This window comes from Pinus tabuliformis, chromosome 1_1 (genome assembly GCF_031772625.1).
Source record: "Pinus tabuliformis cultivar Carrire ecotype Pingquan chromosome 1_1, CPIR1, whole genome shotgun sequence".
Classification (NCBI taxonomy): Eukaryota; Viridiplantae; Streptophyta; class Pinopsida; order Pinales; family Pinaceae; genus Pinus; species Pinus tabuliformis.
The window spans coordinates 1316262-1332352 of NC_142297.1; positions in this window are offsets into that span (position 1 = coordinate 1316262).

The window sequence follows — 16091 nt, forward strand, 5'->3', positions numbered from 1 at the left end:
TTTGATCAAATTTTATAGGGATTTTTGTAAATTTAGATTACAGCAATCAAACTTAGTCAAAACTTTAAGATTTTAAGTGTCTCAAATATCTTTGATAATATTAATCCATTTCCATCCTAAAAACATTATTCAAACACTATTACTGAAAAAAATAAAATACTTTTTTAACCATTTTCCACCTATCCCAGTACAAATCATGTACTGCATGCAAGTTCACCAGATGAATCATATTCCAAAGTACCCAGTCCAGACTATGTACTGCCTGCAAGTTCACCAGATGAATCAAGTGGGAATGATTAGATTGGACTGGTTTCTTTCAATATATTTTTTAATTAGGCTGCCAAATTTGAACGGCGGGTGTAGATGATAAAGCTGTGAGAATGATTAGATTAGACTGGTTTCTTTCAATATTTTTTAATTAGGCTGCCAAATTTGAACGGCGGGTGTAGATGATAAAGCTGTCTCAGATGTTCGTCTGCAAGTCAAAGCAGTGGGTTGGTATGAGGCCACATTAATAATTGTTAAAATCAAAACGAGCGAAGATAATTAATATGGCTCATTGATGGGAAAGAAAGAAATCACTAGTAATTTGGTGTTTGTCTCACTGTTTTATATTTGGGAGTTTTTAGTAAAATTTGGGGCAATATATTGTGGAGTTTTTAGTAAAATTTGGGGAAATAATTTTGAGTAAGGATCATGCATTTTTGTTATAGAAAATACTTTCTATGTATAAATTATTCAATTAAAAAAAAAACAAAAAAATATTTACATTTTGTAAATTTTATAATTCAAATTTAATTTTATAAATAAAAAATAAAATTAAAATTAAAATTATTATGGATAGTGACAGCGTTGATGTTTAATTAGGGACTTCCTAAGCTAGCTTTAAATTCTAGCCAAAACCATCTAAGGCTCTATCGAGGGTGGCATAAAGACACAAGGCCTGGTTAAACTATTGGGAGATCAACTAAAATGATGCATTGCAAAACATAAATAACATTAAACATATTGTTACTTCTAAGTTCAAAGAAAAAATGTGGTGTGAGAAAGACTTAGCGGCTAAAAGAAAATTAAGTTATTATAAGAAGGTCATCAACCCCACCCTAGAAGATCAAAAGTATCTCTATATTTTAACTAGCTCAAAGAAGAAAATTAATATAGCAAAGATTAGAACGAATTCTCATGAGCTCCATAGTGAAACAAGTCGTTGGACAATTCCTAAAACGCCATGGACGGAAAGGATCTGCCATATAAGTAAGAATAGGAACATCGAGGATGAAAACCACTTCCTCTTAGAGTGCCCCGCGTATAACCACATTAGATCTCAGTTTCACAATCTTTGTTACAATACTGACCTTCCTAGTCTTTTACAATGTCAAAATTATAGTGAGCTCGGGAGGCTTCTCTCCAAGCTTTTTGAGCATAGGGATAAAATCTTAAATCAAAATAGATAATTTGTTTCTTTAGGTCCGATAGACCATTATTTGGTCTCAGACGTTAACCATCATCATCATCATTAATGCAATTATCCTTTAAATTATTTTTAATGTTGCAATTTCGTATTAAATCATATTTATCTTAATGAGCGCGTGAAACTCTCATCAATAAATTCGTTAACGCAGTTATCCTCTAAATTGTTTTTAATGTTGTCATTCCGTATTAAATCATATTTATCTTAATGAGCGCGAGAAACTCTCATCAATACATTCGTTAACGTTATTTTATATTTAATGAATAGTTATTAATCATTAAAAAGGATTTTAAAATAGTATTTAAAATGGACAAACTCTCCTAATGACGCGGGTCAAACCAGTTATCTAAATAAAAAATATTTAACTGGCCGATTCTCTCGGGGAGAGATGGAATTTGGTAAAGAAATTGTCCATTATTAGTTAAGAATTTCCTATTATCTTCAGTATATTTTTTTTTTCTCGGGGTAAACGTTGAAATTGGTATTGAAATTCACGAAATTATTGAATTTGATAAATTTTTATTAGTATTTTTTATTTTTATTTTGGGGTTAAAGTTAGAATTGGTATTATGAAGTTGACAAAATGATTGAATTTGAACATTTTTATTTTTATTTTTATTTTGGGGTTAAAGTTGAAATTGGTATTATGAAGTTGACAAAATTATTGAATTTGAACATTTTTATTTTGGAGATAAAGGTTGAAATTAGTATTATAAAGTTGTTGAAATTATTGAATTTTATCTTTTATTAGTATTTTTAATTGGGTGGTAAACGTTGAAATTGGTATTATGAAGTTGATGAAATTATTGAATTTGATAGGTGGTTTTATTTCGATATTTTAATTTTATTGAATAAATTTACAAAATTTTAGATAATATGATTATTTATTATTATTTGATGATGATGATGATGATGATGGTGGTGGTGGTGGTGGTTAACGTCCATTGAGACCAAACATTGGTCTATCGGACCTAAAGAAACAAATTATTTATTTTGATTTAAGATTTTATTCCTATTCTCAAAAAGCTTGGAGAGAAGCCTCCCGAGCTCACTATAATTTTGACACTCTAAAAGGCTAGGAAGAACAGTATTGTAACAAAGATTGTGAAACTGAGATCTAATGTGGTTGTCGTGGGGCACTATTTATTTATTGTATTATTATATTTTATGATTAAAAAATTGTATATAATTGTAATAAGATATTTTCGATATAAATTATGTTAAAATTAATAATGTTTTTAAATTTCAACACAGTTTATAATTAGATTAGTTATATATATTAAATAGCTAGTAAATGTTGATAGGCATCCATTTATAGTAAGTATTACTAGCAATTGTCCCAAAAGGTGCAAAGAGACCTCGTTGCTAAATTGAAAAAAACCAAATATTTTGGTTTCAAATAATAATAGTCATATTAAATTTAGTATTTTAGAGTTGTTTTTTTCTTTTGGTAATTATATGGATAGTGGTTCATCCAACTGAAAAAGAACACATGCAACATAGAGAAAAAGATATTTTGAAATTTCCAAAGTCTACATTTTTTTTTTAAATTGTTTCAATGAATCTTTACATAGGAAAGCATAATGCCTTTGTCATATCTCCAGCAAAAAATTTCAAAATCTTATCTTAGCATACAATTAAATGGTCATGTAGAGAAACACAATGGCAAAGTCATCTTTAAACAAATTTGTGAGAACTATGTCACAAGAAGTAGCAAAAAAATGTTTTATATTCATTGATAAGAGAATTCAAATGTCAAAAATAGCCAACTACTCGCAAGTAAAAAAAAGTAGCTAGAAATATACTTTTGTTCCTTACCGGTACTCAATGAATTCTCTTAATGAATCATAGCCATAGAAGAAGATTACAGTAGTAGCAATTCATATCAAAAAAGTTAAAAAGTTAAATATTTAAGTTAATAAGTAGCCTTTTAGCAATTTTCTACCTCTTGAGTGTTAAATCGGGACTAAAAAGATTTAAGCCAACAAATGGCCTATTGAAAAATCTATGCTTAATAATAGTCCCATCCAACGGCTCCCCCACCTCTTTTAATAAATTTATAGTAATGTATGATACCTGCCATACTCTAGAATTGGTCTATCTCCTCGATATACAAGAATCAAATTTGGTGTCATATAGCCATATGTTTTTTCTGTACATTGTCTTCTCACTCATTTCCCCATACAAGCCACTTAAATATCATGAAATTTATTTCTTTGAAGAAGCATATATCAATTCCAGACAATATATTAGTTCCTAATAAGAGTATCTATGTAAAAGATACCAGAACATGCTTTCACCCATGGCATGCCAAATAATCAAGTGATCTACTTGGACTTCTTTATAAGTTCAGTTGAAGAAGTTGCAGTGAACTAACCAAATGCAATGTATCCTTTGTACTCCAAAAATCAAACATAGATTAGCTTTAAAAATAATATATTATCAAAGTTCTGAGGGTCTTGAGTGAGGAAAATTGAACTGTGACTTGGGATGTATAAAGGAAAGATACCTAGCATGAGAATTCGCTACTTGGCATCTATTGTAACAACCCTCCAAAATTTTGGATCACATGCAAATTTCAAAGCCTACCTTGGATCCTGTGATCGATTGTTCCTTGGTCACTGGTTGGTAAGTTGATGATCTCAAGCTCCCCTCCTTGATCTTAAGAGTTGTTCATGTTCTCATCTTTATGCAGCATGTGTCATCTTTGGGCATAGGGATTGTTGTTTATCATGCAAAGGGAATGTTGTTTTTCTTCAAGGGAAATCTTCTGCATATTAGTTGTTTTCACTACATAGACATGTTTCACGTGTTGCTTTTGTGGCCTTCTTCTGCTCAGCGCCTTTATATGCCACTTCACGCGCTGCCTTTTCCTCAGCTGCTGTTGTTTCCTTTCGCCTTTCCTCGGCCAATTTTGTGACACCCAGCTTGGCATCTTCCTTCTTCTTCTACACTACTACCTTCTCAAGTTTTGCAAGATCTGGGGCGCACCATTCCGGAGGCCATGTCTCCAAGATAGTAAAAATGGCATCATCAGTGGCTACAAAAGGTAACTTCGTCCATTGCTTCGCTGCATCCTTACGCCCCGATAAAAATGTTGTGCATATCAGCTTTAAAGTCTGCAAAACTCTGCAGACTGTTGTACACCATGGGCGACACGTGTGGCTTCCGGTTGATCCACATCCAGATGTTCATCGCCATGAGCACCTAGAAGATTTTGGTGTCACGTATTCTTTTAGCATCCTTCGTGGCCCAGAGCAAAGCGTACTCTGCGGCCTCTGGTAAATCTCTGTCAATTGGGGGGAATTGACTGTCCTCCGGTAGTTCCCTCACTATGAGCACTATGGATAGCAATAGCCACGCATAGTGGGAGGTTTTACCCTTCTCCTGGGCTTTGTGATGTTTCTCCAAGAATTCTATGCAGAGGAATTCAGCCCAGTTAAACTGGACTCCTTCCACGCACTGCTCAGCCAGTGCGGTCATCGATGTAGGTACCTCGTCTGCACGACACTTTCACATGATTTTTCCGGCCAACATTTGAGTAGCTACGCGTACTACTTTGTCCTTGATGTTGGAGATAGCGTAGCCCCTCTTCTTCTTCTCCAGCTTGTATTTTGTCTTCATGGCCTCTGTGAGGGCCAAATCACTACCTTTCCCTTCTGATATGGTCGCGGGGTCCTTTCCTTTGTAGGGGAGCTGAGAAATGTGGTGAATTAGGTCTATTGTAATGGGAATAGGCTCCTCCAGCCATAGATACCCATCATGCACCAGGAAAATTAGCTGCCTGATGATGAAAATGGTTATGGGCACATGGTGGAAATGCGGCACCCATAATAAGTTCACTAGCCTAGCCTTTTCCACTCCACGCAACCACTTTCGTGGCTCTAACATTGTCACCACCCCCGCATTGTTCTGCTTCATGAGATTCTTGGTCTCCAGGTGAGGGAATTTTTCGCCGTCAGTGAGGTCCCAATATTTGAACTTCATGGTTGGCATGCGGCCCAGGTGCGGGCCCTCAAACACAAGGCCATCTGGGAGGAGCAAGGTCTGGAGCGAACTGTTTGTTTTGTCCAAGTCCTTGGGCACTTTGGCCTTCCCTTTTCACGAGGGGATATATGCGGGTAGTTTTGTCGCAGAGTGTGTAGGATGAATACCCTCTTCCATGCCTTTGTCTTCGTCCTCTGCTATGATAAGGGTCTGCAAATCTTCTTCTTCCTCATCTGTGTCTATCGTGATAGCTTTCCACTTCTCTTCCATTGATAGTTTGTTGTGCAGCAGGTTCCTCGGGGACACACGTACGGGAGCCATTGCCTACTTATCCTTCTTGGGTCGTGGTGTACGTGGTGATTTGGGGATCTCTGCCACAACCTCGACACCTTCTGGAACATCTTCCACCATTGGGGTTTGCACGGCCTTGCTGGCAATTACCTCTACTATTCCCAAACCATCTTTAGTCATTGTCATCGTTCCTGGGCTGTAATCTGTCACTCGCGAATTCAGGGGCTGAATTAATGCTCAGCTCACAATGCTTAGGGCTCTGTTCAATCGCTCAATTCTCAAATGACTAAGTGTTATTTGTTGGGTAGCCCTTTATGTTTTATAGTGCCTTTTGAATTTGAATTCGACCGTTCCCCCAAATTCTAGTTCATTAATGCTTTCTTAGCGACATATTTTCCCAAATCTTTCCCATAAATCACATCTTAAATGCTCAACCACCCACTCCATTTGGCCTCAAGTCGCACATCCCATCATGAATAGTGACCTCAACGGTTACTTTCTGGCCAATCCGCATGGCAACGCAGCCCTCCGTGTGCGAACACAGACCCTGTGACACTTTGCTTCTGCATGCATCCCCAATATCGCAAAGTTCCCAGGCAGGATAGTTTATAGTCTTACGCTTCCTTTCAACTTCCTGAAGTGCTAAGAATATCCTTCCCACGGCTAGTCAAGTGGTCACACCACCCGTGTGGGACTCCATCCCATCCTCCACCATGGTTCGTGGAGAATCCCCACCTTCCATCCTTGTGGTTGACATTCCATCTTTGTAACTCTTCATACTGTCCACATAGAGTCTCCAATAGAAGACCTTTGATAATGTCTCCACACAGCTTTAGTGAGTCGACTATTAGCTGCACTAAGCTCTACATAAGAACCAACTTTTTGTTCAAGCATCTGTTCTTACTGTCACAGTAAATGTTTCAACATAACTGCTTCTCTGCTTACTACTTCTCCCTTCAAACAATGTTAGATAAAACTCTATTCATTACATCACAGAATTATTCTTCAAACTACATTTTGTACCCGATTAATTCTTTCACAGGACAACATGATTAGCTGAGAAGCTCACCCTTCGAATGCCTCCTATCCTGTTGGTCCTCCAGCCCTTTTCTATTCTACTAGACCCTACAACGGCCTCTGTTTCCTCCAACTTTTTCAACAACATTCAACTTTGCTTGTTCTCTGTTTTTGTATCTTCCTGATGCCTCTGACCATCGATTTCCTCTTTCCACTGGCTCTTTGGCTTCCTCCTTAGTCGCTGTAGTTTCCTCTGCCTCGCTTGATCCTTCGGCTTCCCTCCTTGGTCGTTGTAGTTTCCTTTGCCTATTCGGATTAGCCACTGCTTCACGGACACATTAATATAGAAGATCAGACCATATTACAAAGGAAATGATGCTTATAAACCAATATCAGAGAGAGCCCTTGTTTTCTTTAATACCATTCATACACAGGACTTTACTGTTAACGGAGAGAATTCATTTGAGAGACTGTACTAGCAGGAAGGACCCACATGCCATGTCACAATTGCAATCGCAATCAGCTTTTGTTCAGGTCTACTGAACTATCGAAACCCCAATTATAAGATTTTTGGCCTAAAAACCCCGGGCAACACAAATACTGAAATACACAGGAAATATATGAAAAAACGACCAAAACGTTAAATTCTGGACTTCAAATTTATTGTGCCCGCATTTATAACTTTATCATGTCTACTCCTCCACAACCTTATCGCAATTAGCGCTTTATAAAGTGACAAGACTTTACAATATATGTAATACATGACTCTTAATATGACGGACGCAATATTATTATAGGCTGTTTTTAATGCCTCCATTGGCTCTGTACATATATATTGCAATCGGTGATTCGAGGGTGACAACCCTTTATACATGGCGATATGAGAGTCCCGATAGGCGGACACGATGTTATCATGGGTTGTTGCTATAACCCGTTCGGGTCTGTGTATATACTCCTTTGCTCTTAACTTAACCCATAACTTGATTTATGCCAATATTATGTTATATCACATTGTAATGGTTCGTGGGCCCACACACACACACACACATATATCGCAATCGGGGGTTTTGGGTAGTGGCACATAACCGAACCCGCTGATTATCATATCGCCGATATATATCTATATATATATATATATATATATATATATATATATATATATATATATATATATATATACATACATATAGATACCGCCTCTATACTCCGATATATATTTCTCCGCTTTGATAGTGTATATCAATATACCTATGTTAACTGCCTCCGATAGTATAAATTGCCTTTATGTGTAGGTTTACGCCTCTGACAGTGTATATAGCATATATACATGTTTTCCGCCTCTTTTAACTCTTCCGTGTCCTATAACTCTTTCGATAGTCCTTCTTTGGGTTCCATTGCTTCCGATACCCCTGATATGCCTCTGATAGCTCTGTTTTGCTCCTCTGATGACTCTGTTTGCTCCTCCGATGTGTTCTTCTTGGCATATATATATGACATGTATATATGGCTCCTCTATAGCTCCAATAGATCTGTTTTGCCTCCTCTGGCATGTTAACTCCTCTTTTGATGACTTCTTCCTCTTGGTTCTTCTTGGAAATGTATTACATGCAATGCTCCTCCAATGTGGCTCTTTTTGCTCCAATTGTCTTCCTTTGGCTTTGCAATGTATATCAATGACCTTCTCTTGATACCTTCATACCTTGATGGCTTCTGCCTTTTCTGATATGCCTCTCTTGCTTTGATATTCTGCAATACTCTGATATTCTGCTACCCTGATGGCCTTGCTCTTGTCTCTTCATGGATTTGTTTTGCTTCTCCTTCATGGATCATCTAGTATCTAGAATATTGCCATATTGACATCAATGACAACCTAGGTCAACAATGTCCACATCCTTTCCTCTACAAAATATGTAGTTAACCTTGACACGCATTCGAGAAAAAGAAAGTAAAAGGTACTATAATATAATATAATAATTATTTTTATAATATAATTATATATTAATTAATATTAATATTTCTATTATTATTAAATTTTTATTATATATTTTTATGGATTTATATTAATCGCATTTATCGATGTGGTTTTGTATATGATTGATATATATTTATTGATATATATGAATCACATTATTAATATAGTTGTGTTAGTTTTATTTTTGATAGGAAAAGCTTACATTTATTAATATGATTTTGCTAATCTTATTATTATCAAAAAAAACTTTGTTCTTCCCAATACACAATCTTTTAAACACATAATGACTTATTAATATATATGAATCACATTTATTAATATAATTGTGCTAATCTTATTTTTAATAAAAAATTTACATTTATTAATATAATTACGGTGATCTTATCATCATTTAAAAAAATTATCTTTCCCAATCCACCACTTTTTTCACACAAGATGGCTAAATAGACACCACAACACTTTTTTCACATAGGATGGCTAAATAGACACCGTCCACATTCATTTCCTTTATAAAGTATGTACTTAACATTGACAAGCATTATAGATAGGAAAAAAAAAAAAAAAAAAAAAGTTTTCTTTGTGATTTAGTTAGTCAAGCATTATGGCAAAATAGACCATGCCTAAATAGACACCGTCTACATTCATTTCCTTCACAAAGTATGTAGCTAACCTTGACAAGCATTATAGATAAAAAAAAAAAAACAAAGGGTAAACGTACCATCTTTTTTGTGATTTAGTTAGTCAAGGTCCAGATGCAATACCTTTTCCTCACATCTGGATTAACACGCAACATACACATGGAAAGCTAGATGGTGAAATAGAACAGAGGAACGAACTTTTCGTGTATAGTGCGTATGGCTCATCATCGTGGAAAATTAAAGAAGATGCTCTACCTTTTTCATGTGTTTTAGTTGGCTCAATCTAACACACATTATGAAAAAATAAACAATGTGTCTTCCCTTTTCTTATTCATTTTTGCATGACCCACTCTCCATATAAAACAACAAACTTTAACCCTTACTCAAATATCATTTTTTGGTTGTAAAAAGTGCATATATATATATAACTATGCTAGGATAACTATGCTGGTAAAATGAAATTATAATAATGTTTATGATACACATACAAATTATATATACATGATATGTATTACCATTTATTACAGTTTATTATTTCATATAAATAGATATAAAAGTTAACACGCTCGTAATTATGGATGGAAACTTTATTATTAATACATTACATTTATATAAATAAAATTTATTAAATTTTAGGAAGTAAGAACATGATTTGGTGTAACTTTTTATATTTATGATATATATCTAAATTTTTTAATTCATTTTGGTTTTCATGAGTTTCAAATTATGAATATTAATAATATTATAGATATTGTGAAATTGAGACTTAAAGTAACTATAAACAAGGCATTTTAAGAAGAATAGTCCTTCAAACTCCATTTTCTTATATCATGAAGATTGTATTCTTCCTTCCCATAATTCTTTATTTCTTGTGTTCACTTTTTATATGATGATTGTTAACTTTAGCCATGTTAATTTTCTACATTAAACTAATTATAATGTAAAGATAATTTTGATTTTCTAATGGGTTTGGAAATTTTTAGTTCAAGAAGACTTAAGGTTGCTATCTTAATTAATAAGGAGGGTAAGTGAATGTATAGTGTATGTATTCATATGAAATTAATATAGATCCATCTTAATCACAAATATAGTAAGAGCCGAGAATGATCAAATCTCTTGAAATGCAAACTTTTTTTAGAGTGCAAAACTTGAATAAGAAATTTATACCTCGATAGATTTGATACCTCTCGAAGCTTAATAGATCTATAATTTGGTAGATTATGAACAAATTCCCTCCTTTGGACAGTCTTCCTCATCAAGAATGTAATAGCCCTGGGTTAAAAGTTCATGTAATAAAGTTAATAAAGGCAAAGTAATACCAAGGTCATGGGACATGTATTCCAAGTTGAACATTGGACAAGGTATCCTAGTGGGCACTACGTGTTGTGTGTTATGGCTAAGGGAAAATTGACAAAGGAAATGGGCAAGGCTTCAAAAGATTGAGAGGCCTTTCACCATTGCTTCCTTGCCCTCAGAAGCACAAGCCCTCCAGACCTTTCTTGATTTCCAAAATAATGGAGTTGTATCAGGAGCACAATGGGAAGGATGTCATCCCGAATCGATACATGTATGCTCTTGACAAGGCAGAGTATCTCAAAATCCTAGACTCTCTTCATGAGGAATCATTCAGGTTCCTCCCGTTGTACCGGGTATTCATCCCCAAACCGGGAAGACCAGGACAGTTTAGGCCTATTACCATTCCTAACCCCAAGGACGTCCTGGTAATGGATGCATTAGGAGCGGTCTTAAGTCAACTTTATGAAGCCATCTTTCTTGACTGTTCCCATGGGTTTAGAAAGGCCAGAGGGACCAGGACGTGTTATTGGGCCGTATTGGGTTGGAAAGATGTTCACTATTGCATTAACGCGGATGTCGTTAGTTGCTTTGATGTAATTCCTCACACTCAAAGGCAAAAAGGTATTTTTGGCATTTTATTTATGAAAATAAAAGATATTAGGTGAAAAGGGAGGTGAAAGGTCACATGTTGCATGTTAGGACAAAATTGAAGGAAAATTAAGGAAAATGAAGAAATTAGAGGCATCAATAATAAAAAGACATTATAACATCAATTTGTAGTATTTTGTCAGTTCATTTTCATAATTAGTTTCATAGAGGAGAAGGAAAACAAGCAAGTAAACGAAGGATAAGGAAAGCAAATGGAAGCAAGGATCAAGCCAGGAAATATTGAATCAAGCGGCTTCAACGCAAATACTTGCAGGTAATAGGTTGCATGTATGATTTCCTAGTTGGTTTTGGCATGCATGGTATGTGCATTTGTGTAGTTGGTTTCATTGTTGTTAGGGGTATGGTTTTGCCAGGTTTTTGATAGTGGGGTTTTAGCCTTGCCTTGCCATTTCCGGATAGCCATGTTGTGATGGGATTCTTTCTTGGTTGAGCTTTGGATTGCCGGAAGGTTTTGGATCTAGGTGAGGTGGTCTCATGAAAATCACAAGGGTTGGGGGTGGAGATGGTTTTCTCTGGGAAGCCCTCAACAGGTGGTTGGAGATAGGAAAATTCCTCAACAGATGGTGAAAAAATTCTGAGGCATCCAAGCTTGGTTTGGTTTTGGTGATCTCAGAGTTGGTTTAGGTGAGATCACTGTATGGTGAGGGTGGAGGTGGTTTAACCTCTGGATTCCCTTGGTTGTTTATGGATTGGTATATCTCATGAGTTCCCATATTAGTGCTTGGAATATAGCATAGGGGTGATAGGCTGAAAGAAAGATTTGGTTCAGCCCAATCTATGGTCGGATGGTACATGGAAGTCCCTAACTTGGTTGGATTTTACATAAGGTTGATAAGAGATAAGTTCCTCTTGTCTTTGATGAGTAATTATACTTATTATTATGTGTCTTTAATGGTTGTTTTATCATTATTATCTATATGGTTATATGTTGGTTATAAGAATGATTATATAACCGATATATGTGTGGCTCTTATCACATCTTATTCAAGGAATGTTTGGTTAATGAATGCATGACCTAATTGGTGTTATGACAACTATTATGATAAGGCATTATCCCTTCTTGTTAAACCTCAGATAAGTTTTCATATCCTTACATTCAGATATGCATTCATGACCTGTAGGTTACATGTTTATCATGTGTTTGACGAAATGTCAGTCTTGGTTGGGAGAGGTCAGGTCGAGTCTTGGTTTATGCTTTTGGTTTAGAAGCCTTGTTTCTATGAATTTCATCATTTCTGGAAGTTTGACTAAGTTTTTGGCAGGGGGATGATTCCTAGCCCTGAAAAAGTGGCTCAGAACTCAGGGTCGTTAGCATAGAATTAATTGAAAAAATGTAGAATTTCCTGGAGGCAAACCTATGGGAGCGAATGGAGGGATATAGTCGATTGTAAGCCTTGTCAAGGGAGTGACAGAGGCTCTAGGTCAGTGAAAAATAGTGTTAGCTCAGGGATTGTTGGCTTATATGGGCCTGACCCAGGTTCGGAAGAATTACTTAGCCAAACAAATCTCACAGCTACTGGCCCTTTCGGCAACAGCTCACGGAGCACGGACTGAGGTCTCACCCTAGGTAGTGGGGGGGTGCTGCAACCAGGCTTTCGTACCCTGGGGACGTCTAGATGTGGTCTGGAGGGTTCGCATGTCGTTCTGCAACCTCGAGCTGCTCTGCTTCCGCGTATATTTGGATTCAGGTTACTTCGTAATATTAATTACTTGGTGAGGTATTGTAAATCAGATCTACTTAGTAGGGTATTTAAGCAAACATTTATCAGATTTAAGCAGTTCACACACGTAGAATAAACTCAGATTCCCATACATTCATAACATAAGCATATGCGCATAGATTAAACAATTATATTAACCATACAAAAAGCCAGATCTGTGATAATTCAGATTTAACACAGAATTATATAAGAAACTTATCTTTATTTCCACTTTATCATCAATACATCCAGATCTGCCCTGCGCACTCAGCGCAGGGGTTCACACACACAGCTGCAGACTCTTCCAGGCCTCTGCACACATAGCTACAGAGCATCTATCCCCTACCCAATACCCTCGACTCGGACTTATAGACGCTTTCAGACCTTTCTCCTCAAAAACCCATTACAATTCAGATCCAAGATCATCCCAAAAAGATCTGCCTTTCCCTCATAGAGCCGCGCTCTATTTATACCTTCCTATGGTCTACGGACTGACTTACTTCCTATTATTCTATATTATTTCTTGGGTGGACAACCCTTTGACTCGACTTTTTACATTCTGCACTCCATTAAGTTTGGCAAGCTGAACCGCGCCCCCAGAGGTAACTTCTTGGACAACATAGGGTTCCAACCAATGCATTTGGAGTTTGCCAGGGAATTTCTCGAACTTACTGTTATATAGCAATACTAGATCATCCTCCTTGAAGGTGCGCACCTTGATATGGTGATCATGCCACACTTTCTCGTGATGTTTCTGTACTTGCTAATGGAATCCAGCCAAAAACCGTTCCTCCTCCAGCTCCTCTAGTTGCGCAAGCCATTCCTCCAAAGCCCCGCGATCTGCCATACCTTTTATTGCAAGGATCTGCAGACTAGGCACAATATATTCCATAGCCATAATGGCCTCCTTGCCATAGACTAACTAAAAAGATGTCTGGCTCGTTAACTTCTTGCACATGGTTCGGTATGCCCATAGCATAGTAGGGATGTGAAAGTCCCAGTCATTTCGCTGTGCATAACAGACCTTGGTCATCGCGGTCTCCAAGATTTTGTTGAATGCCTCAACAATCCCATTTTCTTATGGCTGGTATGGTGTACTCTTTTGGTGATAGATATGGAATTCCTCAGTGAGTGTGTTGATCGTTTCATTCATAAAATGTGTTCCCCGATCGCTCATGATAATTTTGGGACATCCAAACCTTGTTAGTACATTCTCGAACAAAAACTTCGTAGCTGTCGCAGCCGTGTAGTCCTTAATAGGCCGTGCCTCTTCCCACCGGGTCAAATATTCAGTCGCAGTGATGATATAGTGTGCGCCCGTCTTTCCTCGCGGCTCAATAGGTTCTACGAAGTCGATTTCCCACTTCTCGAATGGCTATAGCGTCATCTGTGGCTGGAGCGCATTTCATCTCTCCGCGATGGTTTCCCCGTCCATTGACATATGTCGTAGGCTTGACAGTATGCTTTCGAATGTTGATGCAGAGTGAGCCACCATAGTCCTGTGCGAAGAATCTTCTAGGCTATGGTGTGACCCGTATAATGTCCGCCAGCAACCCCCCCATGTGCTCTGGCCAGGATCTGTCCTCGCTCGAACTCTGGGACATACCTATGTAATATTTCGTCGTTGCCCATTTTGTAGAGGTGTCCTACAATCATGGTAAAGTTTGCTGCGTGTATCACCAATTCCTTCTTCTACTGAATAGAATATCCTTGTGGCGTGGTTCCTGTAGTTAAGAAATGGATTATATCCTCAAAGTGGCCATTTGCGACGTGCACCGCATATAGCTATGCATCCGGGAGTCCGTCTTCTAAATTTGTGGGCTCTTCGCCAGTCTCAATTCGGGACAGGTGATCTGGGCCTGCGTTTAGACATCCCGGCTTTACGACGACCTCGAAGTCATATTCTTGGAATAATAGTAACCACCTACAAATGCGCCCCCCCAACACAGGCTTATTCACTAGGTATTTTAGTGCAGAGTGATCGGTATACATCTTAAAGTGGCCATCGAGCAGATAGTGGCGATATTTTTGAAGTGTGTATACCATCGCTAATCCCTCTCGCTTGGTACTGGAGTAATTCTTCTCAGCCTTTGACAACCAATGACTTGTGAATGTGATCAGATGATCAATTCCCTTCGCTCCTGGTTGAGTAAGTACAACCCCCAACGCGATACATAACGCGTTGACGTGCACATTAAATTCGATGTCCCATTTCGGAAAGACCAATATAGGGGCGGATGCCATCTTTTCCTTAAGCATATCCATACTTTTGTTGCATTCCTCATTCCAGCAATAAGTAGCATCCTTCTTCAGCAACTGTTCCATTGGAGCCATGATCTGGGTGTAGCTTTTGATGAACTTCTGATAGTAGCCTGTGTGTCCCAGTGTGGCGGGTAGTTGTTTAACACTTCGCGGCGCTTGCAGATTGATTATGATAGCGATATTTGCTAGATCCTCCATCAGGCCTTGCTTACAGACCACATGGCCCAATAGGTTCTCAAATGGGACAAGGAAAGTACACTTCTTTAGGTTTAGCACAATCTGGTGTCAGCGGCAAGTATCCAACATTAACTGTAAGCTCACTACGTGTTTCTTAACCAATCCGAAAACGGTCTAGTCATCAAGATAGACCTCTAAGAACTTGTGTATAAATTCCTCGAATGCCGCTACCACTATTAGTGAAAATATCACCGGCATGTTCCTTAGTCCAAAGGGCATCACCATGTACTGAAAGCAACCCCATTCAGTGGCAAACGTTGTTTTACTCCTGTCCTTTGGTGTGATCTTGATCTGGTGGTATCTTGAGAACCCATCCATGAAGGAGTAGGCTTCCTGGTCCCCCACATTTTCCAATACCTCATATGTAAATGGTGTTGGAAACAAATCATTAACACAGGCATCATTAAGCTTGCTGAGATCCACGTAGATGCGAATCTCACCCTTCTGTTTCTTCTCCTGCACAACCATTGGACTTACCCAGTCGGACTCCTCGACTGGTTCAATGATTCCTGCTGCTAGCATCTTGTCCAGTTCTTCGCAGAACTTTGCTT